This window comes from Parasteatoda tepidariorum, chromosome 5 (assembly GCF_043381705.1).
Source record: "Parasteatoda tepidariorum isolate YZ-2023 chromosome 5, CAS_Ptep_4.0, whole genome shotgun sequence".
Taxonomy (NCBI): domain Eukaryota; kingdom Metazoa; phylum Arthropoda; class Arachnida; order Araneae; family Theridiidae; genus Parasteatoda; species Parasteatoda tepidariorum.
Window position 1 is genome coordinate 71,118,274 of NC_092208.1, and position 25,820 is coordinate 71,144,093.

The following is a 25,820-nucleotide window of genomic DNA, read 5'->3' on the forward strand; positions in this document are numbered from 1 at the left end:
GCGACTAAGTTAAACTCATTTGAAATGGGTTTTAGCGTAAAATCTTAGGAATTTAAATCTATTTTTTAGTCAATAACAGGCTGCTTAAATGAAATAAAAAATTTAAATAAAAGAAATGTCGCGCAATTGAAAAACTCGCAGAAACAAAACAATTATGACTTTAAAAAACATGTATGATGGCGCGTCACCTACGCAATCTTTCACTGTTACGTCTTTCGTAGCTGTCATCACAGCCTTCTTCTACTCTTCTGTCACGCTCTTTTTATTATACACAAAAGGTGTATCAGCACAACTAATACTCATTTTCCAATGAATGACAGTAACAATAAATAAAACTATAATCATTAAACCTGCATAAGTATAATTAAAACATAATATAGAACACTTTGTTAGTTGATATGATTTGTTGATTTTAACCTTTCAATTCTTACCAACTTCTGTTTGCTTCAGCTTTTCGTTATCCAAGCGAGAAAATCATGCAGAAATTTATTAAACATGTAAGTTTACGCGTTCATGCTTATGACAGCGCACACGCTTGATTACCAATTTCTTTGTTGCCAATTTGAAATTAACGAGGACTTTTTTTGTCGCCGTGTAATATATATATATATATATATATATATATTTATAGCTGATAAACCTATCTACTCTTACCACAATAATCTAAAAAAACGTAAAAATTAACTTATTTTATATCGAACTCGTATTCATATTAGCTGCTTTGAAAAATAAGGCTAAAAAGATAAAAAGTCGTACTGCTAGTCAAAATAAAAATATAATAATAATTATAACTATTCATATCTGTTACATTTGATTTTCTCCTTGTTATTTTTGCAAAATTATGTTTCCAACAAAAATCCCTCTAAAACAGTGAACAAAATACGCTTTTGTGCTGAAACTTTTATTATACATATGTTATATATTTAATTTACTTACTTATCATCCATTACATTATACATTTATTGCACTATTTTGACATATTTTTAAACAGTCTATTATGAAAATTCTTATTTGCATTGGATCCCAGTCCTAAAAAATTTTTTTTCCAAATGTTACACGGTAAAAGAAAAAAAAAGAAAAAATTTAAAAAAAAGTGCTAATTAAAATTAAGCAAAAATCTGTTAAAATAGCTTCGAAGCGAACATAATCGAATTTATAATTGAGTACAAAGACATACTCAAAATAGAAATATTCATTTTTGAGCCGCAAAATACATAGTCTTAAATTTAATTCGGAGGAAGAAATGTGTAAAAAAGATGTTCATTGGCTGCTGATGCCGGCAAGATTCAAACCAATGATCTCTGGATTCGTAGTAGGATGCTCTAATCACCATAGTTGTACTCCCCACACCAGGTTAGGAAGCTTGACCGCCGCAATTGCACATCGTGACATACATTCCATTTACTTAAGTTTTTCAGAAATAAGCAAAATGTGAAATTAAAACTAACCTATCGGGATTATATTTTCCAAATCACGACCCTTTGAAATTAGTAAATCATGTGTCTTTTGCGACAAGACCATTATATGAAGCTTCCTAGCTCCCTCTAGACCAGAGATCGCCAAAGTGGTCTATATAGACCCCCAGGGGTCTTTTTAACAAAAGCGGGGGTCGATCTGAGACAGGGGGGCGAATGGGGGTCGATCCGAATCGGAAGGGTCGATTGTGGGTCTAAAAAAAAAAAACAGTTCTCAATACGCAAATCACACATACCTAATTAAGTATGTAAATTTTGTGAATTTTCTTTTATAATTGACTCAATATCAGTTTCTTTATTAAACATGAATTAATAAACGTATATTTATTGGGATGGAACAAGTATTTACGAACCGCGAAGTGGCACGAACTCAGCGTAGTTTACATGTCATATGCATATGTGCGCTTGTCCAAATGTCACGTGTGACGAGCATTGACGTTACAAATGCAAATATCATACGCAGTTTCAGCTATCTTTGCAAACTGTGTTGAATATTTGCAGTGTCATTATTAAAACTTTTAGAGTTTTGGATAATTAGTTATTGCTTCGATAAAACCATTCGTTTGGTTTAGATATCAATTTTAATTATCAATGCACAAAAAAGAAGGTAAGCATTAATAATATGGATTAATACAGCCCGCGACAAAACTGTAGCACACTTTGTATTCCTTTACGAAAATTACAAAATTGACCAATTTTGACGAAAATTAAAATGGACCAATTTTGAACCCAATATAGCGAACCTTGCAAAAAAACACCAGGCACACCCATCTCATTGATCAAGAAGCAGTAAACCTTTAGTTACTTTACTTATTACAGCTACTTATGCATAATCACTTATTTTTAAATAATAAGGTATTTAAATTTCAATATTAATATATTTTTCATAAAACTATTGTTACATAATGTACTATTACTTTAAATGTTTAAAATCATAAAATAAATGTACAAACACAGGGTCTAATAGAGTTTTATTTTAATTAACAGAAAATTACTTTTGTGGGGGTCGATGGAGATTTCGAAAAATTATATAGGGGTCGATGATCAAAAAAGTTTGGCGACCCCTGCTCTAGACTCTGGTGTACTATTATGGTGGTTAGAATATCCTACTACGAATCCGAAGGTTTTCGTTCGAATCCTGCCGGCAGAACATAACATATAACTAACATCTTACTTCCATCATTTTTAACACCATTTTTCACATGTCATTTTCTAGAGTATGAATTTTGATCAAATGTGAGTAAATGTTATTTCAATTTTTAGCATTCCACTGTACTGAATAATAAATACACGGGGTTATCAAATTCAATACTATTTGTTTCGGAGATATTTTGACACATTTTTGACCAATTTTGAGAAACTCTTTTTTACAGCGTACTTTTAATTAATTTTAGCAGATAAATCCAAGCATTGACAATAGAAAAAATATATTATTTACACATAAAATCACATGATTTATACAAATTAAAAAAATAAATGTCAGATTTTTAAACCAACATAAATTAATTAACTTTTATTTTAATGACACAACTGCTAAAATAATTTATAATACGCAATCTAATCCCACAGGCGTATTGGCCAATAGTTTAATACCCTAAAAAAAGGGTACCTTGCTGCATAGTAAGGTGTTCAGCAAATACGGGCGTTTCCTGCAAAGGGGGGTAGTAAAGAGTAATTAAAGCAGGTGTCACAATATCAACTTCTTTTGTAATATGCCGCCAAATTTTGAGGAAAATGCCGCCAGGGCCAGAATCACGCCCAACGGATCTTTTAACTTATCCACCGACGCCCCACAAGATTTGGAAGCAGTAACTCTCAGAATTTGACATTTTCGATTATCACCTTTGATGGAGAAGCGTTTTAAAGCTTTTAGCAGGAGATCGTAAAAAACTCAGAAGGAATTTTGTCTCAGATAGAACATTTCGTTGAACATGTTCCATCCATCAGGGATGCTTCGTCAAAAATTAGATCTCTTGGCGAATGACTGGTTGGCGATGAGTCTAAAAGTAATCAAGTCTATTTGAGGAGGCCTAGAGTAATTTTAAATTTATTGACCAATAAAAATGTTTCAAAGTTGAAAGCGGGAGAGAGAATTTAAACATATAAATTTCATCTGTTGACGCCTTACATTGAGTTTTGCTGTTGATATGGAATAAACTTTGTTCAGAAATGCTTGAACAGTATAAAAAGTCTTCGTTAAAAAATTCCTTGTAGACCTTTCATTACGCATTTTTTTTCACAAACAAAATGGAGTAAAACAATTCATCAAGCTCTTGCACAGACTGCAGGCACACTCTTTGCAAACATTTGTTTGGAAAAAAGTAATATTCGAACTATTCTTATTGCAGTCTTAGTATTTCTGATGGATTTACAACACATTAGCCATAAAATTATATTTTGTTATTAAAAAAGGTAATTTTCAAACTATTTCGATCGCAATCATAATATTTCTGCAGGATTTGCAACACATTAGCTAAAAACTTAATTCTTATATATTTTGTTCTGAAAAAAAGGTAATATTCATACCATTTTGATTGTAATTTTAATATTTCTAAAGTATTTATAACACATCAGCCAAACACTTAATGCTTATTTACTTTGTAATGAAAAGAGTTAATATTCAAACTATCTTGATCGCAATTTTAATATTTCTGTAGGATTTACAACACATTAACTAAAAACTTAATGCTTACATATTTTGTTATAAAAAAAGGTAATATTCAAACTATTTTTATTGAAATCTTAATATTTCTGAAGTATTTACCATACATCAGCTAAGCACTTAATGCTTATTTGCTTTGTCATGTAAAAGATAATATTCGAACTATCTTGATCGCAATCTTAATGTTGGGTTGTTAAAAATGTTCTACAACATGCTTGCAGCATCCCTTACTGAAAAATCTCGTTTACAGCAATAACGAATCAAAACTCGAAGTTCAGTTTTTTCCAAAGTCGTTTAAAACGTATTGATGAAAGCTTAAACTGAGAACACCAAAAAAAACCACACAAAAATGATAATTCGATTTACAACACATAAGCCAAAAACTTTTTTTTTTAATTCTTTATAAAATTTTATTAAAACATTTTACAAATTATTACACACAATTTGCAATTTGATCTATAAATTTAGAGTTAAATTTCGTACTATAAATTCCAGCTTCAGATGGAGGGTCTTAAAATTATCATAAATATCTTGAAAATGCGTATTCTTTTCCTTTCATTTACTGTTACTAATTTGTCGATGAAAGAAAAAGAGAAATTTCCAATTTTACAAATTATTAATTTATTTTCAAATTTCGCTTTTATGGGTTTAATTAGCAATAATAGTTCGTTTTTATTACAATACTATTCAATTAGGGTATTTAAGAAAAATCGTCAACGTAGGGAATACCGAGCAATGGCATTTAACTTTTAAAAAACATCAGTATTAGGAATAACGGACAACTGTAAATCGAGCATTAGGGCTTAATCACACGAAACATCGGTATAGGAAATACTGCGCCAGTATTAAACGAAAACTGGCATACACATTCTTGCTTCGTTATCGTCCTGATTAATTCTTTTATTGATATTAATAAACATCGATTATTAATGAAAACTTCGTCATTAATAGCCCGTATTTCATGCTCTTGCGTTTTCCCTATTCTAATTTAATTCTGGTTGACGGAAAAAAGGAGTACCGGAAAAAGTACTTCATTAATTATGTAAATTTAACGACCGTATCTATTCGGGTGGTTGTCTCCGAAATTAATGTATTAAATAATTATTCCAACTTAATTAGGATTATAATTTAAAGTCTAAGGAAAGGTACCTTCCTCACTTACATTCTATTTAACGAATTGATTAGAACTTTTCAGCAATTCTGAAACTCTTCTAAATTTAACTAATTACACTTATTGAATTGTGATATAATCTTAAAAACAAATTATACTTTTTTCAATTAGTTATTTTTTAAAAATTATATAAAATTAAAATGCTTTATTGTTTTTGCTTATATATTTAGCTCATCAAAGTACTAAACTCTGAGTGACTAAAGTTAATTGATAAACTATTTATAACAATACAATTATACATTATATAATTGTATTTATAATTAAAAATATATAAATTATTAAAAGTTCCGTTCTGCTGTATTTTGCAGCTTATTAAAAATGCAAATTTGTTGCTATCTGCTAAAACTGTTACCAATAGAACAGCAATATTTTTCAAATTAAATTTGATAGCTGGATTAAGGTTCAACTTAATTTGATTTAACTTATTTGATTAGAGTTCAACTTGAACGAAAAAATGGTTCACCATAACGCCCTATTTTTATTGCAACCATGGGGCAAATTTTTATTTTTATTGTATTATGGGGCAAAACACGATATCGTGTATGATATAACAAGCACGATCACGATATAATCATCCGAAAAAATCTGCTAAAATTACCGCACTGCATCTTAAATACATTTCCGGTAAAAATAAACAAATAAAACTATAATTCTGGAAATAAAACCAAAATATACAGTTTTTAAACCATTTATATGGTAACGGTTTCCGTTCATAAAGTAACAGTTTACCGGAAATTCTGATTTTCAAAACTACACACTTCCAATTACCTCACGTTTTGGAAAAATACAGGACAGAATAGTTAATGTATCCGAAAAAAAATTTTTATTCCATGCTCTGAGGTATCATGATAGAAATACCAACTTATATCACATTTACCAAACGTTAGTACACATTATAAAACGATATTTTTTAATTAATTTCAGCAAAATCATTACTAAAGCGCTCCGTAAAAATTACCGTGCTTTTTGTTGTTCCCGTAAAGCTACACTATAAGAAATTTTGGTGCATAGTTGTATAATTTTTAGTGTTGAGATAAACTAAGAGCATTTTTAAATACAAAACTGTTGTCATCATTCTGGCAAAATTGACAAAATAACAATGGTTTGAGCGAGTTATTGCAAATATATTATTAAAAATATGCTTGCTTTTGAAACGAAATGTTTTTACAACGAATCCATAAATTGATTCCAATGCGTATAAAAATATGTGTTGTCAGTAAACAAATGAAAATGAATAATTATGAACTATAACTGTGAAAAATTAAATAAAAAATTTGACTGCATGCACTGTAAAAATGTTAGATTACCTCAGTACCAAAAATCGCGGCAACTAAACGACGAAGTTTTTTACAGTGCAGAAACACAGCAAATTTTGCCCTATTCTGGTAGGTTTGACCATACCTTTTTTTTTCTCAGTGCATAATAATCTCAGTATTCTATCACACAGCACGATATTATTTACAATATAACAATAATAAGAAGGATATTATTCACTGTATAACCACACAAAGCCATACCACGATATTATGCTATACAGCACGATGTAATGATATGGTTCAGTGTTAAACCAAATTTTTTAAAAGTGTATTTGTAGATTTATTGAAGTAAAAAAAAAACAATGATATTTGCATCATATACTTAGAGAATTTACTAGGAGAATGCAATCGTTATTTTATTTTCATTTCATTTTTTTTTCGTTCGATTGTGTCATATGAATCGTCTTTCATGAAAACGGATTCTGCTTAACAAGAAGTATGTGTGTCTGTGTCGGATCCTTTGATTAGAGTTTTTCAATCGAATATTTTCTTTTTTCGGGCACTGTGACACAGTATCTGATAAATCAGCTGTGTTCCTGTTAGTAATATAATCCATGCAATAACACTTGCGTCCTTCGAAAATAATAATCTATGAAATTAAATAGAATTTGAAAAAGAAAGGAACTTACCCTGTAACTAAACTAGATTTTTTTTTTCTTTCTCCGTTTATTGGTATCTAAAATAATAAGAATTAAAATAATTATTTACCAAAATAAAGATTACATTTGGTGTAAGTTTGAAGAAAAATTCATGTTATTATATGAACTACAGTTAAATACATTACAGGAGTTTTACTGTATGGTAATAACAATTCTGGTAAAAAAAATAACAACTCTGGTTTATAAAAGAAAAATATACTATATTTAAATCATTCAATTGGTATAATATTTCTATTCATATGATAATGAATTATTGAAAGTTCTGGTTTTCAAAATTATTTCTAAGTGAATATAATGATTTACCATAAAAATTATGACAACCATCCTTGAATACTTAGTTATTATTATATGATAATTTGTAAATACACTTTTTTTTACAGCTTGCGAACATATTTTTGCAACTTGTAACTAATACATAATCTTTAATTTGATTTTTAATGTGCTCCATTTTTTAGGGTGACGTTTTATATTATTTTTATACCTAGATATACGAAAAAAATCAATACTACTTAAAAAAAGTAATGAAAAGCAATAATAAATTGTCCAAAATCTGTAGTCGTTTGCTGTCTTCAAGCTAGTTTTTTTATTATTGTTTTTTTTAATGACATTTTCAGTTTTCTTTTTCTTTTTTGTCGAAATGTACAAATTTAAAACTTTATGTATAACAGGAAGGTCGCGTAATTGCAGCGACAAACTTCTAAAGGAATTAAGGCACATCACATCATCAGGATTAAAATTGTATGGGAACTCACACCCGGAAATATCGTCACAAGCAGCTGAGGGACGCTTCTCTATTATGAAGTGTTTTTTCGTGGGCATCTAAGCAGGTCAAAATAGAGAAGCATCCCTAGCGGCGTACGATGACATTTCTGAGCATCTATGCGACCACCTGTTTTTATAACGTTTTTAAACTTGTACATTGCGACCAAAAATAGACTAAAAACATCATTTTAAAAAAATCTGTAGCTCTAGGAGAGAAACTAATTTTGAAATTCGAAATCCCTACGCCCGATTTAGTCAAGATCAAGTAGTATAAATGCAACAAAAAAATTCTTTCTCCAGTATTATTCCTTGACTTCGATCCTTTTAATCTATAAAAAATCTCTGTTGGCGATTTTTAAAATTTTGACGATTTTTAAACGGTTTGGCGATTTTTAAATGATTTTAATGACCTTTAAAATATTTAAGTTATTTGTCCGTTCTAAAAACCATATAATTCTTTACGACAAGACGGTATTCATGGCTTAAAATTATTGCTTTGATTCAAGTGTAAGACACTTAAGCTGCAGCTGTTTTATTTTCTTAGTGAAAGAGCTTTTCAATTAAATTGTTTCGGGTCATGTATTGATTTATTACAAAATTATCATTTATTATATAAAACTGCAGATTCTGTAATGTTAATATGCAATTCGTGTTAATAGAAAAATTTCGCAGTTCAAGGCTTAAAAACCAAAAAATTTGGAGCCTCAACTGTTATTCATCCTCATGACGAAATTACTTATTCGACAATTCGCGTTGAAAAAAGAATGATATAAAATTTTGTGAGGTGCTTTAAGGCTATAAAATCAATGCGCCGGCCACTCGTATATGCATTTGCCTTTATAACAATGCTCAGAATTTTCGAATTATCGTTTATAGCCCTTTCCATCCTCATTTTTTTCTTCTATTTACTGCTCACTTGCGTATCGTAAAGTTCACTAATCCATGAATCGCATTCTATCGCCACGGATCAGGACAATATCGCGGCCGAATTCTGGTATCTGAACAAAAACGATAGGATTACTTTTTATTCCCCAAAAAGTGTTCCGACACCGAGGTGGGTGTAATAACAGTTATCAGCTCTCGTGCCTTTCCAAAATGCATCGCACCTTCCCCATATTTTTTTTATGAATCGTAAAAGTTTTTTAATGACAATAAAAAAGAATTATTCTTCGGTCTGGAAAGTGAGTGTCCAGAGATTTAACGCTCTGAAATAAATTTCTGTAGATGAATTTGATATAATTTCATTTCACCTGCGTCGTGTCATAAAATTAAAGCTGTTCTCCCATCTCGTGTAAGGCTGTTCTGTGAAGGTTCTGTTGTCGTGAATGATGTCCTGTTTTTATAACCAGTGAGTAGTAACAGTTACTCACGTCTGTTACGTTAAGCTCTGTTTATCTTTAACCAGCAACTTCTATGCTAATTATGAAAACGGCGTAAAATACCAATATGAAGAGAAGCCTTTGTGAAAATGAAAAGTGTTTATGGCCTGATTCATAAAATTAAAGCTGTTGTCCCATCAAGTTTAAAGCTGTTCTGTGAAAGCTTAGTTCTTATGAAATAACGTCTTTTAGCAAATGCTGAGCTATTTTTATAACCTGTGAATCGTAACAGTTATCCATGACTGATAGGTTATATTTAGTTTATCTTCAATCAGCACCTCCTATTCTAACAATATAAAAAAGCGTAAAACGCTAATTTAACGAAAACCTGAGTTTTATGAAAATGAAAAGCGTTTGTGATCTGATTCTTTAATATCTGAAATGCGTGAGATTCAGGGATTTAACATTCCAAAATAAATTTCTGTCGATGAGTTGTTATACTTTCACGCATTCCACCTTTGCAATAAGCATGGTGTCATAAAATTAAAGTTGTTGTTTCACTACTTTTAAAGTTCCTCTGTGAAGGTTTTGTTTATAAAATAACGTTTATAATAAATAAATAACGTTTAAAATAACGTGAACATATAAAATAACGTTTGTTGGAGAATACCGAGCCACTTTTTGCTACTTTTAAAACGTATGAGTTTGTAACAGTTATTCTGGATTGCTAGGTTGTGGTTGTACCTTTACCAGCTTTCTTTATGATAATAAAGAAAAAGTGAAAAATTTCAACATGCAAAAAAGTCACAGCTATGCAGAAAGTTAAAATCTCCACTACAAGAAGCGAATCAAAGTGATAGAAAGTAGATTTTGGTAGTTTTCACGAGCAATAAAATTCCAAGGGGAACTCATTTAACGGAAAACAAACGAGGTAGAATTTTAGCTTTGAAAGAAATGGACTGAAGATTCAAGAAAATTAGATTGAAGAAAAATATGAAGATTCAAGGCAATCGTGAATAGTTACTTCAGGAATCTTGAAAGTTATGGCAGTACACAGCGTATTGAAAGACAAAAAAAATTTAATCCAGACAAGAAAGACCAATCTGGAAGCTTGCTTGTTACAATAAGATGCCATCTGCACAAATTAATAGTGAAATGCAGTTACCATGTAACAGCCGCACGTTTAAAAATTATTTAAGTAATAATCCGAACATTCAATTCAAAAATATTAAAGGAAAATCTCCACTAAATTATACAAAGATGCCCGTTTAGCATTTGCAAAGAAACCTCTTAAGAAAAGAACGCATTATCTTTTCTGTTGTAAAGAAGTTTAATTTGGATCAGATGGATGTCGATATTTTTGCTGTGACTTAAGAACTGAACCACACTTATTTTAGAAATGTCAATTTGGTCAATTTGGTCCGTTATGGTTTAGGCCACTTTTACAGATGGGAGTATGACTCTAATTATATTATTAAAAATTAAAATGAATTCAATTATGTATCAGAATATATTGGGAGATAATTTATTGCCTGTTGCTCCTGTTATAGCATCCGGAGACTGGACCTTCCAACAGAACAATGCTGCAGTTTATACTTCACATTCAACTAAATCCTGGATGAGAGTAAATGAGGTTAAATCCCTTGAGTGGCCATCTCGTATCCCAGATCTGAATCAGGTAGAAAATCTTTGAGGCACCTAACCTAAGAGACGTTTATAGATCTGGTAGACAATTCAAGAGTGATGCGGATCTGATTGATGCAATCAAGATGTATTGGAACAATATTGATACCAGCATTTTACGAACTCGATCTGGGTCCATGAATGCGAGATTGATGAATATAATCAAAAACAGAAGATCTCACATTGATTACTGATGCAATAATTGTACAGACTTAATACTTTTTCCAACTTTTGTCGTGTTGAAATCTTATTATGATACATAGAGTTATGTATAATGTATTTTGCTATTAATTTCATATTGCTTTGATATTATTTTGATATATTATAAAATAAAACCATATTAGTCCTTCCTTCTTAAGTTTTATTACCTTCTTCAGTGACTTTATATTGTTTTCCAGCACTGTAGTTAATATTCCAACATAGTTATTCCTTTTGTTCGGTTGTCTTAACTAATAATTTAAGTAGTGCAAAAAAATTTTTTGATGTTAAGTTTTTACTTAGATTCATTTTGTTAGGTTATCTTTAACATAAGTTGCATTAATGCGTTAGGGTTTAATAGTTAATAATACATTAAATATTTATTTAGAATAATTTTGTATTTTTATAGAAATAAAAACTTAGTTACTAAGTAATTATTTAGATTTATTTTTAATCCTTTTTATTTGCAGATAATTTAAACATAAAGGGTGCTATGATGCCGCGTATTGTTATACCAATTATTGCAGACATATATTTGTCTTTTATAAGCAATTAAACGATAATCAAGTTATGGCTTAGTACAGCACGTAATGGTGGATTTGGATCAGTTTTCTATGTTGTCTTATGACAGAGATGGAAATAATTTTAATACTTCTGCTGACCATAACTAGGCGGTGAAAATATTTGGGATATTATATTGTTAAAAACTAATTAAGGTGTTTAGAATAAGAATTAGAGGAGTGGTTGAAAAGAATATTTAAATACAGCTATACTGAACCGCGATGACTCAGGGGATATGGCTTTCGCCTTCCAATGCGGCGAAGCGGGTTCGAATCCCAGTCGATACGAATTCTGCATCAGGTTTGCACCGACCACAATGCTGACGAGAAATATCCTCAGTGGTAGACGGATCATGAGTTAGAGTCCCCTTGCCGTCAGGCTAACCGTGGGAGGTTCTCGTGATCTCCCTCTCCGTGTAACGCAAATGCGGGTTAGCTAAATCAAAAAGTCCTCCACGAAGGCAAATTTCTCCCAATACTCGATACAGGAGCTCCCTTGTCTTCTGGATTGGGTTCAAAATTACAAGACTTTCGTTCTTTCCTTCCAGACGCGGATACGTACCTAGGTCAGTAAAACCCTCACCCGTATAATCCGCGTCCGGCCTCTATTTTAGCCAACCTCGACCCCGTGCTTGATCAATTATTTAAAAATAAATTACAAGGCTACGGAGTTGAACATTAGTAGTCGTAAACCCATAAAATTGGGTCGGCTGTTCAGCGACTGTTATAGAAAAAAATACAGCTGTGCAGGCCGGGATAGTCTGGTTGGTAGGGCACTGGGCCCATGTCCAAGAGTTCGTGGGTTCGATCCCAGCCGACCAAAGACTCCCCGTGTAGCAAATGGTGACTGATGCACGTTAAATCAGTCGAGTCGCAAAGTCCTCCATGTTCCCATAACAAATCAATACCTCTGGGGGTACTGAACCAGAAGTTTCCTTCTCTACTGAATTGGTTCAAAATTGCAAGGCTACGGAGTTGAACATTAGTAGTCGTAAACCCTAAAAATTGGATCAGCTGTTCAATGACGGTTATAAAATAAAATAAAATAAAATACCACTGTGCTGGGTATTCGGTATGGTTACCATTAGATTTTAAATGTTGTGCACGATAATTTTGTAAGGTGACCAACCTGGTCACCTAAGTAGGCTAGTACATATATTAAAAGTTACTCCAACGGCTTATAAAAGCTAGAAAAAAACTGAGATTTATTCATTATATTAATACATTTCATGTAGGAGGGAAAATCATGCCGAATTGACTATTTTCGAAAAGTTTAATGTTTTTTAAAAAAATAGTTTAGCCATTTGTCTGTTTTTAAGCCGGTACAATTCTTCGTAGCAAGATAATAAGTTCAAGATAATAGTAGCAAGATAATAAGTTCAAGATAATAGTAGCAAGATAATAGTTCAAAATTATATTTTTTATTCGGTAGTCTCACACGTTTGCGCTACCAAATTAAATCATATTTTTACCCAGAAATTTTCGTACATAAGGGCTGAAATCATCGCCTGTAAATTTTTGAATCGCCCTCTATAACAAAATATAATGAAAGTATAATATTTTTGGCGAGATATAATGTACAATGAGTAAAGATTGAATTAATAAACTTGAATAATAAATCCTTTCCAAGAAAACAATTTAAAAACCTCTGGCTGCTAAAGTATACTCAAAACTTTTCTAAGTCACGCAATAGGCTATCAGATTCACATCAGGAAAGTTGTCTTTATGATCCGTTGTTTTCTCCATTAAGCACGAATTCTTTTCCGTGATCAAACGGATGCCTTTTGAGACAAAACCAGAAGCTGGGGTTGAGGTGTTTTTTTCCTTTCCTTTCCAAACATGATTAAGTTGCCCACATCACGAACGAGATAGAAATTTGACGTTTAAGCCCTTGTCACTTACTTTATTTCAAACTAGATGATTGATTACATGAAAAGTTTGAAGGAAGCTGGGAAATTTTAATTGCGAAATAAACAGTGGCAACAAGTTAAGACGAATCATTTTTAGGTGGGATTTTGACTTTTTACTTATTCATTCGAATTCATTTAGTTTTAGGAAATTCTTTTCTTTTAAAAAAGAAGGAACTAAACAACTGGTCAAATGCTGTTAATATACATGTGAACCCCATTACGCTTTATTAAATAATTAAAGAATGTTAGTTATCAGGTGAAGATAAATGAAAGAGCTTAGTCAAACATTTACATATTAGAACCACTGATCTCTACTACTTGATTGCTGATTCAATGTTTCAAGCTGAAAGCTTTCTTTAGAAGAGAGCAAGGGTGAGAGAAAGCATAAAGGTTAGCCAAAATTCGAGCACTATCGCGTCTTCAAATGACTGTTTACTCCCTCAATTCTTGGGGAGAAGGTAAAAAAATAGAAGTAAAAATTTACTTCTTGTAAAAATGAACTATAATTACTTTTAACCGTGTTAACCCTAAGAGACTTTGTTAAAGTGGCCCTGGGTTGGCGACAAATTTCAATTGCAGAATTTTGCTGAAACTCAGTTTTTGGTTGCCATGATATTCTTTTTTTTTCTGTCTCTGCTTTTAATGACATCGGCATCGGGTTACCACAATTTCTATTTACCGTTATGTGATTTACCGTTATGTGCCCGGTGGCTGGGTGGTAGCGCTTCGCGCTGTCGTGCCACAGGTCCCTGATTCGATCCTCGGGCCAGCAATGTTGCTTCAGCCTTTCATTCCTTCAGTGGGTCGATAAATGAGTACCAAGCATGCGTTCGGCTTACCACCTGACCGGAACATCTGCTCCTGCACCCCAGAGCCCAAGGTCAAGAAAACTGAGATGGGCACAGTAGGCCTTGGCCCTCTATGAGCTGTCGCACCACTGAGTTTAGTTTAGTTTACTTAAGTGATTGGTTCTTGTTTTATTTTTATATGTATATACATAGGCATGTTTTCAATTCACCAAACATCAGAGGGGCAGAAACTTAATTAAAAGAATCGCATAAAAACCGATTCTTGCTTTTTTTAATTAAAATGATACGACGATTTCAAAATAATTTTTTTTAGAGTGTGATCGTGCTCATCCAAACTAATGCTAAAGGTAGGATCTGAGCCTAGCCTTGGTGTGAGTTAGAGAATTCGGTGGCCTACATCAACAATCTAGTTTCCTATAGAAATCAATGGTTAGAACATGTTAAATTAAGAACTCGGTAGGCCTCCCTTCTACCATTCAGGATCAACAATCATACCATATTAACAAACAACTTATATCAGCAATATAGTTACACATAGAGAAAAATGGTAAGAACATGATAAATTAAGAATTCGGAAGACTTCACCTCTACCATACAGAATTAGGCTTATATCAACAATCTAGTTACCTATAGAGATCAATGGTGAGAACATGTTAAATCAAATTTTCAAACTGGTAAATTTTTAGGTTTAAAAACATATTACGGTCAGCAGTTAGCAGCAATCATAGAACATTAATTTATTTTGCGACAGTCTTGTAATAATACTGTCTTTGAAGACAACCATGTTCGTAAACATCTTCTAATGTTTCTACATTGTTAGAAAGTTGGGAATTTTCTTGAACCATAACATTGTTTAAATTTGCATGCAACCTTAATATGATGTTAAGTTAAACCATATTATAGTAATTCTTAAACTTTAAAATACGGTGCTATGGTTCTTCTTAAACGAAAATAGCAAATTTGCACCATATTAAAGTTCAGGGTACCAATATCATAGGACTTCTTGAATGATTAAACAATGAAAAAAAATCATTTTAAACTAATGATTTTATTTTATACTTTTTAAAAGAATTGGGCAAAAACTCTAGAATTTTTATTTAATAAAAATCCATCAATTTCCCTCTCAGCCTAAACTAATGACACACGCAAACATAGTTTTTATGAAAAATAACTCAGCACACAATGAAAAAAAATTATTCCAACCTTAATACGATAATGCCTGCAGCAGACTTAATTTGTTGCCGAGATGAACCATTTTATAATGCTTCTTTAACATTATAATACTGTACTATGGATCATCTGAAAGGAAAACATGGTTCAATTTTCCACTTCATTAGGGCTGTAGTAATTTTGCACCACATTATGTTCATGGGACTTCTTTAATGATTAAGAAATAATACAAAAATAATTTTAGACGAATCAATGGTTTTATACTTTCTGAAAGAATTGTGGAAAAACTTTAGACTTTTTATTTAATAAAAATCTATCAACTTCCATCTGTCATTCAATCTTAACTAATGATATATCTCAACATGGTTTTATTGCAAAACAACTCCGCACACACACGCAGACAAAATCTGCTCAGATTGAAGGATGTAGGAAAAATTGTATATTTTTTTTCTCTGATTATCAACACAAAATGACCTGATTCGGCATCGTGACAAGCGGATTTAGACGAGGTGAGGTTGACGAAATATTGACATTTGACGTTTTTACCCACCCTGCATGATAAGAATTGTCCTTTAAAGCAACAAGAAACGTGAACAGGAGACAGCTGGACAATTACCGCACTATAAACTTCTGGACAAATAAAATAAATCTTCGTTTTGTGTTGTATATCCGTTTATTTTTGGCATGAAAGAGGCCTTATTGGTGGTACATAAACTGGTGACATAACCAAGTTTATAACTTTTGGTTTAAGTTCTCATATGAAGTTACTTTTTGATGCAAATAAATATTTTATTGCAAAAACACGAATGTAATTGCACTTTTATGAATTGATATCGGCTATGTATTGAATGTTTGCGAAACAAATATGTGTTTGCAAATAATAAACTTTTGCAATTAAGTTTATAGTTCAATAAGATACAAAATAATTCGCTTTTTTTATAATATATCGTGTGTACTAAAACGAGATAATTGAAATTCACGGGGGAAGAGCGGTTTATTCCTATGACGCAAAATTTTTATTAAGCATATTTGTGTTACTTTTTTGTTATTATTTTGGATTAATTTTGATACTTGAAAAAAAAATTTCTTAGAAAATGTAATTATTATCGCTTAGATTTGCAAAATTTAAAATTTTTTTTTAATCATTTTTATTTTATTTTTACTTATAAGCTTGAGATGGGGGTATATCTTTGGGATATATCCAAACGGATAGGGTATATCTTTGGGCTACGGAGACTAAAGTGAAAAATAACACGAATAAAACACAAAGCAAATAGACGACCTGTCCACACCTGTACTTGATTTGAACTTTATTCTCTTCATTTTTAGATGGATATTATTTACACTGTTCAGCAGTTGTTTAAAAATACATAAAATACAAAGTCGCTACCCATGCAAAGTAAAAGACATTTTTAAAAAATAAATAACATTCCAGTACGATGCTCCAGTCAGCATTTTTTAGAGATTGATATAGAATTATACTTCTACGTAGTTTAGATTTTGGAAAAATATCAAAAAAAAAGCCTAAGACTTTTTTACAGCAAAAAAGAAAAAGAACTTTTTCGGCCAGACACAAAACTTTTTGTCAGATTACTCAAAACTAGAAGTAGCTTTTGAAAAAATCTTAAAGCACAAAAACTTACTGTATGAAATTGCTTACTATTTACAATTGATAACAGTTTAGTTTCATTGATTTCGATGATTGAGTAAAAACTCACGCAAGTTCTAAAATTCATCTAGCTCTATTTTTCCCTTCTAAGTAAAGTCTTTATATTCCCTCCTTTTTTTCAAAAAAAAAAGAAGAAGAAGAAAAAAAGATATACTACTCGTAAAATATGATACTCTATTATCAAAAGTTTATTAAAAATAAGAACAAACAAAAATTTAACTGTAAGAAATTAATTATCTCTCCATTCTTGTTTCAAAAGCTATGCTATAAAATGATACTCTATTATCAAAAGTTTTTTTTAAAACTAAGAACAAAAAACAAAAATTTAACTATAAGAAACTAATTATCTCTCCATTCTCTTTTTTAAAGATGTGCTATAAAATGGTACTCTATTATCAAAAGTTTTTTTTAAAACTGAGAACAAAAAACAAAAATTTAACTATAGGAAACTAATTATCTCTCCATTCTCTTTTTTAAAGATGTGCTGTAAAATGATACTCTATTATCAAAAGTTTTTTTAAAACTAGGAACAAAAATTTAACTATAGGAAACTAATTATCTCTCCATTCTCTTTTTTAAAGATGTGCTATAAAATAGTACTCTATTATCAAAAGTTTTTTTTTAAACTGAGAACAAAAAACAAAAATTTAACTGTAGGAAACTAATTATCTCTCCATTCTCTTTTTTTAAAGATGTGCTGTAAAATGATACTCTATTATCAAAAGTTTTTTTAAAACTAAGAACAAAAAACAAAAATTTAACTATAGGAAACTAATTATTTCTCCATTCTCTTTTTTAAAGATGTGCTGTAAAATGATACTCTATTATCAAAAGTTTTTTTAAAACTAAGAACAAGAAAAATATATAACTGCAAGAAACTAATTATCTCTCCATTCTCCTTTTTAAAGATATGCTATAAAAGGATCCTCTATTATCAAAAGTTTTTTTTAAAAATAAGAACAAAAAACAAAAATTTAACTATAAGAAACTAATTATCTCTCCATTGTCTTCTTTAAAGATATGCTATAAAATGATGCACTATTATCAAAAGTTAATTAAGGAAAAAAAAACATCCAAAAAAGAAAAATTAAAACTTTGTACTAAAATCTGTCAATCAAATTCTGTTGATCATGTCTGTAATCAAAATGCAATAATAATAATAATTCGCTTTTTCGAAAAAATTTTAACAAATCTGTTAAATATATATAGTTATCTTACAAAATACATACAATAATTATCCCTAATAAACTGAGATTTTAAATTAACGAAGCAAAATAAAATAAAGTTCTTGAAAACTTTATTTTAGGAAATATCTTTAATTTTCAAGCATTTTAATTTTTAAAAAAACTGAATTTCTTTTTAAATTAAATGAAAGTCTTTGCTTTTAAACAATTTCAGTTTCTCAGTTCATCCGTATGAATCAAAACTTAATATAATTAATTTAATCTAGATTGATTTGAAAGGGAGAATTTTTAGTCTTTAGATGCAAAAGAAATGTTTCAAAGAGTGAGCAGTTACTTGAAATTCATGAAATTGAAAGCAGATGAATAAAATTAAATATTTGCTGATGCAAAATATGGATTATAAGTGACCTTACATGTTAATTGCATGGCGTACGTGACTTGGCGAACGACCACTAGATGAACTTGAAATTCTCGGAATTCTTCCTGAGAAAAAGAAATTTAGAAATACTATAAAAAGTTCCGTTCGCAAAGGTATCAGGATTGAGAATTAAATTCATTTTTAAAGTTTTATAACAAAAAATTTAGACTTAGTTCTTCGTGTCGGTAAAAATAATACAGAAATGCTCAACTCCGTCATACAAAATGTTAATGTTTTTGTTATTTCAATTTGAAAAGTATCAATATTTCAGAAAGTAGTAGCATTTTTTTCATAATACTAAAAATTTATGTACTGCCGCTATCATAAATAGGTTATTAATATGAATATAAATTATCAAGACATCCATTTCAAATTCATATTTTCAATTCACTTTCAACGAATTTAAGTTTAAAAAACATATATTGTTATTACTAATCAATAAATGATATCTTTTAAATTGACTTGCATGAATTGCGAAGGGCAAGCGGCCAAAACAAAATAATACAATTCACAGACATTTAATTCGACATTTTTTATTTATTTATTTATTTATTTATTTGTAATGTAAAGGAAGGTGGTTGACGTCATTGTGTCATCCCCTTCATTGTTTATTATTATTGACAGCAGATATTCTCTCTATTCATTGTTCCTTAATTAATTCATGTTCCAGCAAAGTTTCTGTACAAGAAAATACATTTTTTTTATTTTAATTTTTCAATGTAAACAAATTAAGGATATCAGTGAGACACTATAGTAATGTAATTTTACCTGATAACATTTAAAACTAAGTTTAATAAGCGTTATTTAGCTACATTTAAAATGGTTGTGTACCTTATAATAACCGAATTGACAGATATATTACACAGTAACAGCTCGTCGCTTTCAATGAGTCTCAGTGGTTCAGAGGATAGAGCGTTTATCTCCCAATGAGGTGACCAAAGTTCGAATCCCAACGGTGGCTGGTTAATAATAATGATGTAAGAAGATATATTTCTTACGATTCAAATGTTTTTGATTATTATTAAATAAAATAACAAAGGTTAACAATTACTTGTATGAAAAAATGTTTCGATTCGTTAAAATAGTTTTCACAATGTAGCAAAATAAGCACACAAAAAAGAAAGAAATAACCATTAAAAGGAAAATTAAAATCACCTTTAAATCACTCTCCTGATCAAACTATTGGGAGCATATTTCTCAGAATATGGCTTCTGCCTACTATTTGAGGGTAAGAAATCCAAATCTGCAATTTTTATTCAGAGAAAGTACGTTTTTCGTCTGATTTTGAAACTTAAAATATCATTTGCACGCCAAGATCCGATCATTAGATCAAAAGATATCCAGAGTGGTCAGTTTATTTTTTTGAACACTGTACTTCCCTGTATAAGAAAAGATTACTGGACACATTTTTCAAGATACAAGTTCAAGGCTCACAACGATTTGATTGGTTTAACCATTAAGATTGAGTCCCGGCACGTGAAAATCCGATCATTAGGATCAAAAGTTATTTAGAGTATTTCTTTTTTTCTTTCTTTTTTTTTTCCTCACTGTTTATCACATTATATTGTTTAAAAAGTATTTTAGAAATGTCTTCAACGATTTACTTCGTCAAAATCCTTTTTCGTTCTACTTGTAAAAACCGAAATAATATTTTTCAAATTAAAATATGTTCTTCCCAAAGAAATATATAAATCCATTTGCACATTATTGATTGATTAGATTAATAAGGAATTAGGACAATTTTGAACAAATTATAATGCACAGCTTGCAGACTCCAAATAAATGGAAGGGGGGGGGGGAATTAACAATTTAATATCAGTCAAACGTATGCTGCATATCATTCCAAAATATCTAACCTAACGGATATTTTCAAGAGTATTTACAGTTCGTGTTTTTCTATAGGTACAGAAATGTATTTAAAATAAATCCATAGAAATCTTTTTTTTTTCCATGTTTCTAAAATCATTTATTCATATCCGGAGATTTAAATACACGTTGTTCATCCTTCTAGATGGCAGCACCATAGTTAGAGAAAAGAAATTATTTCAAATATGTTCAGACTTTTCCACCGAATGGAGAGAGAGTTTTGCTAATTTTTTCTTAAACTTACTTTTTTAAATAAAATAAAATTAAAAGTATTTATCAGTACAAATGACGAAATAAGAATGAAAAAAAAGTAAGCATTTCTTTAAAGAGATGGAAATGGGGCTTTAATTACAACCAAAATACCACGAATGTTGCTAAAATTTTTACCAATATTTTTCTAAATTTTTATCAAAACTTTTAATTCTAGGACAAATTATGAAACTTAGAAATATAATGGAGCAGATTACAAATCTGATTCTTCTCTAATGAAAGAAGCAACAACAGAAATTAAAAGATATCAGCACAATATATACTTTTTCACATCATGAATTTAAGACCATAATTTATTAAATTTTTTAATACTTTTTATTAAAAATAAATTATGCATCAAGCTGTTTGTCAGCAAAAATGGAATTGTATAGCATTTTAGGTAAGCAAATTTATAGGTAGCCTTGTATTGAAATATTAATTCAATTGATATATAAAATTGAACATGAAAAATAATTATAATCAAAATTAATTATAAACAGCCATTTTTAATATTTCCTGAGGGGAAAAAGCATCATAAAACAAGATTTTGTCAACATCGATTGGTAGTTATTAAAATGAAATTTTAAAAAAATCTCGCCAATTTTTTTTAAAAATGTTATAATAGTTTATTAATTTTATTATTATATCAAAGCAAACTATACTGTAAATTTTACTTCTTGAAACATATTGTTTTAAATAAGCAATTTCAAAGTTATCATACTTTAAAGCCAGAAAAGTATATATTATTTTCTAAATTGATGCTTTGAAATTTTGCTTTCAATATTCACTAAGAGATAGCAGCACTAAGAATAATAAATACTACAATTCGTTTCTTAAAGCATTCAACTTTAGTGTTACTTAATAGATGGCAGCACCATAAATTATGCATGTTTTATTCCACTGATTAATAATCTATAAAATAAAAATCATTTATATATTATGATTATTTTCGAATCTGAATAGCATATTTAAATTATTTCCCGTCTAAGATTTTGCCATTTTCTCATGTGCATTTTTGTTTTCTTTATATATATTAATTGAACACATATTATGTCGAAGATACATGCAAATAAATTAATGAGGGGAAGTTAGTAAATAAAAAGATTCACAAACATTATTTTTCCCCAACAGAAGCGTTTTCAATATTTATTGGCTCCAATTTATAGCAGAAAAAATCTAAATTTCTGAGGATTCAAATTCTGCAAACGGTTTTTTAGTTTTTGCGTATGTGAAGAAATTTTTATAAATAGAATTCGTTTTTAAAAAAAAACACATATATATAATCTTCATATCCACAAAAAAATATTGAATTACAAGAAAACAAAGAAAATTTAACTTCATCTTTACCCTTATTTCTACCACTTCAAATCATCAGCTTTTTTAAAATGATACTGCGAAAAAAAATCTGCAAATATTTAAAATATTTGCTTGAAAGTTTAAAAATATGCGTATGACTGAAAATCCCGAGGCATAGCAGTGAAAAAAAATGTAACGATTTTTTTTATAAAAAAAATATTGATAAACAAATTACATAGTTTTTTCTCATTTTTATTATTTATTAAACATATTTGAAGCCTGGGAATTGTTTCATAACAATTTACTGGTACAACTTAAAAAGTTCTATCACAACAAAATATTTTTTAACATTTGAAAAAAAAGGGGGAGAAAAGATAATTTGTATTGTATTAAAAAAACATTCGCATTTAATATTAATTTGTTTTACGATCAATAACTAATTTTTAAAGAAAGCTTATGTGCTTACAATTTTTGTATTATAGATCTACAAATCAATATGCACATAAGCTATTTTTATGAAGCTATTAATATAATATTAAGCTATTTATATTTTTAATAATGAAAGAATTTTTATTTCGTGATTATATAATCAACCTTGACAGACATATATGTGAAATAAATCTATGAATATATGAAAAAGAAAAGAAATTCTTAACATATCAGCATTTATGCTAAAAAATTTATATTAATAATAATAATAGGAATTATTTTTATCTGAAAAGAACATTATTATTATTACTATACTACTACTTATTGATATGCTTCCCAACACTTTTCTAGTGCTTAATTAAATTTGTAGATGGCAGCACCAAGCAAAATATTCTAAAATTTGGAAATCTTGCAAAATGCATCGTAAACTAAAACAGAAAAGGGAAAGAAATAAAAGAATTCCATATTTTAAATTTTATTATATGTATAAATGCGTAGGTCATAAATAAATTTTGTTTTTTATTCATCTATACTTAGGAAATTGCTCAAACTGAAATTGGTGTGCAATTCTTAAAACCCAATATGTTATACGGTTTTCTTTCTTTTGTTTAATCGCAGAAGTGTACAGTGCGCGAGAAAAAAAAAAGATATCACCCAAGTGAACGAAGAAAAAAATTACAACTCTCGAAGAACAAATTAATTTTTTGAACATTTTCTCAGATTACCTTCACACATTAATATATATATATTTTTTCTTTTTAAATTTATAGTAATTTCGGTGAGAAGAAAGAGTTTCAAAAAATAAAGCTATTGTATTTTATTATCAAACCACCGGAACTATTCTGCAACTTTTTTTTAATAGCATGAATAATTGTTTACTTTCTTGGCAAATGTTACAGTGCTACCTACCACCCCCTTTTCTCAATGGCCTTCCCTTAAACTGAACTTAAACTATAAGGAAAATGATCCCTTTTCTACTGTCCAAATAAGCAAAAAAATCAAACTGCTTTTTCCGATTTTTCATTGTGTTTCCAAATTTACTTTTTCCTATGCAGTCCGCCTAGTTTGGGATAACTAATTCCACAATTATAACAAAACTCTAAAACTTCAAAACTAGTTGCTTCGTATTGTCGAACGAGTTTTAGCAAAGGAAAGAAAAACTCGTAGAAAAGCTATAACTTTACATTTTATCGACCATCTTACTGTAAAGAACTACGATGCCCGTAGCCAATTAAAGTCACATTCGCTTCCTGAAGATCTAATTTTATAAAACGTCTGATTTAATAAACGCGTATTTAAAGCATTAAAATTAAAGAAATTTGTGTTTATAAGACAGCACTTCTTCAGGGGACACACTGCCTGCAGACACGCAGGAGTCTTTCTGTTGTCAGTGGAAAAACCAAAACTGGCAGTGCCCATAATGGATAGACAAATAAGAGAAAATCATTACCAGATGTGAAAAGCTCAGAAAAATAATGAACCAGCAAACACTACTTAAAAGTACACGCATATTATCAACACTCAGAGAAAAAGTATCTCAATTAAATTTTACAAACACACTTAAAGCTACATTGATAACTTAATTTATGTCTTATTTTTACTGAATCTACATTTGAAATTTTAATTAAACATGAGCTAGATCTAGTAGTTTACAGAAGGGTTTTAAAATATTAACATATTTGATTCTTTATCAAAATTAATAATTAAGGCTGTTTTTCGAAAGCTTCGTCGAAATATGAAAGGATTTTTTAAAGAATAATATGCTATTTTCATAATTGCTGTGAGTTTGCAACTGTTACTCACGACTGTTAGGTAAAGTTTAGTCTATCTAAAGCCAGCGCTGCCTACGTTTATTTTGAAAATAGCGCAAAACAAAAGCCACAATTTTGTGAAAATAAAAAACGTTCGTGGTCTAATTTTTTAATATTTAAAAACTTATTCCAATGCTGCACCTGGAGTCATAAAAATTTGAAAAAAACTAAGAATAAGGCAGAAATTTTGAAATTTTTTATCTATGTTGCCAAATTTGCGATTTTGAAAAAAGCTTCATAACTTTTAAATTATTTAAGTTATTTATCCGTTCCAAAGCATAGATAACTCTTCACGGTAAAATTATATATAAAGTTTAAAATGATCCCATTGCTTTAAGTGTAAGGCACTTAAACTATGGCTTTTTTAATTTTCCTTGGCGGCAAAGCTTAGAAAAGCAGTGCTAAAGATTCAACACGGTATGAAAGTTTATAAAATTCTTAGTCAACTTCCGATATCTTTTTTACTCATTAGTTAAAGCTCATATTAAAATATTAAACTCTTTTCTAGCAACCGCTCGAGATAGATCGACCTATTTAATGAGTGATAATCATAGGCATTGAATGATGATAAACATTCTAATTAGACAATTGGGTTTTTGCTTCTCGAGAAAAAAGTGAAGTGATTTCGCCTAACCATGTGATTTAAATCAGATTTAACTCGGTTTTTCGAAGCCCTGTCACCAAGGAAAATAAAAATAAAAACATAGTTTAAGTGCCTTACACTTAGAAAAAATATCCATAAGTTAAAACTTTACACATACACTTAAAACTAAATAAATAATTCCTTTTATGTTTTATTTTTACTGAATCTACATTTGACATTTCAATTAAACGTGAGCTACATTTTTCAAGGTTGAGATGGGCTGACTCAGTGGAGCCTGATTTTCTTGCAATTAATGAAAAGAATTGGAGATAAATCGTAAGTCGTCATGGAGAAATCTTCAGAGGAAGGCATTGGCTCACATTGGGCTGTCTTGCTGCTGATGATGGGTTTTAAAACATTAGCATATTTGATTGATTAACAAAATTCAAAATTAATTTTAATTTTAAATTTAAATCATCACGATAGGAAAATTTATGAAATTCTTTTTTTAACTTTAAATATTTTCTTTACTTTTCTGTAAACTTCAGTTTAAAATATTAAGTGCTTTTCTGACATCTGCTCAAGATAGATTGGCCTTATAAAATGAGTGATTATCATTGA

At 29.8% G+C, this 25,820-nt stretch overlaps 1 protein-coding gene across 3 annotated transcripts in view; it reads right to left on the minus strand.

Annotated features, from left to right (window-relative positions):
- The window catches only part of LOC107447180 (protein Wnt-5b-like), a 410,427-nt gene that overhangs the window by 118,692 nt on the left and 265,915 nt on the right, over positions 1-25,820 (minus strand). For all 3 annotated transcript variants that reach the window (XM_071180545.1, XM_071180546.1, XM_071180544.1), the window contains one exon: positions 7,254-7,300. The gene's annotated coding sequence lies outside the window, so the exon portion shown is untranslated. The remainder of the gene's footprint in view (positions 1-7,253; positions 7,301-25,820) is intronic.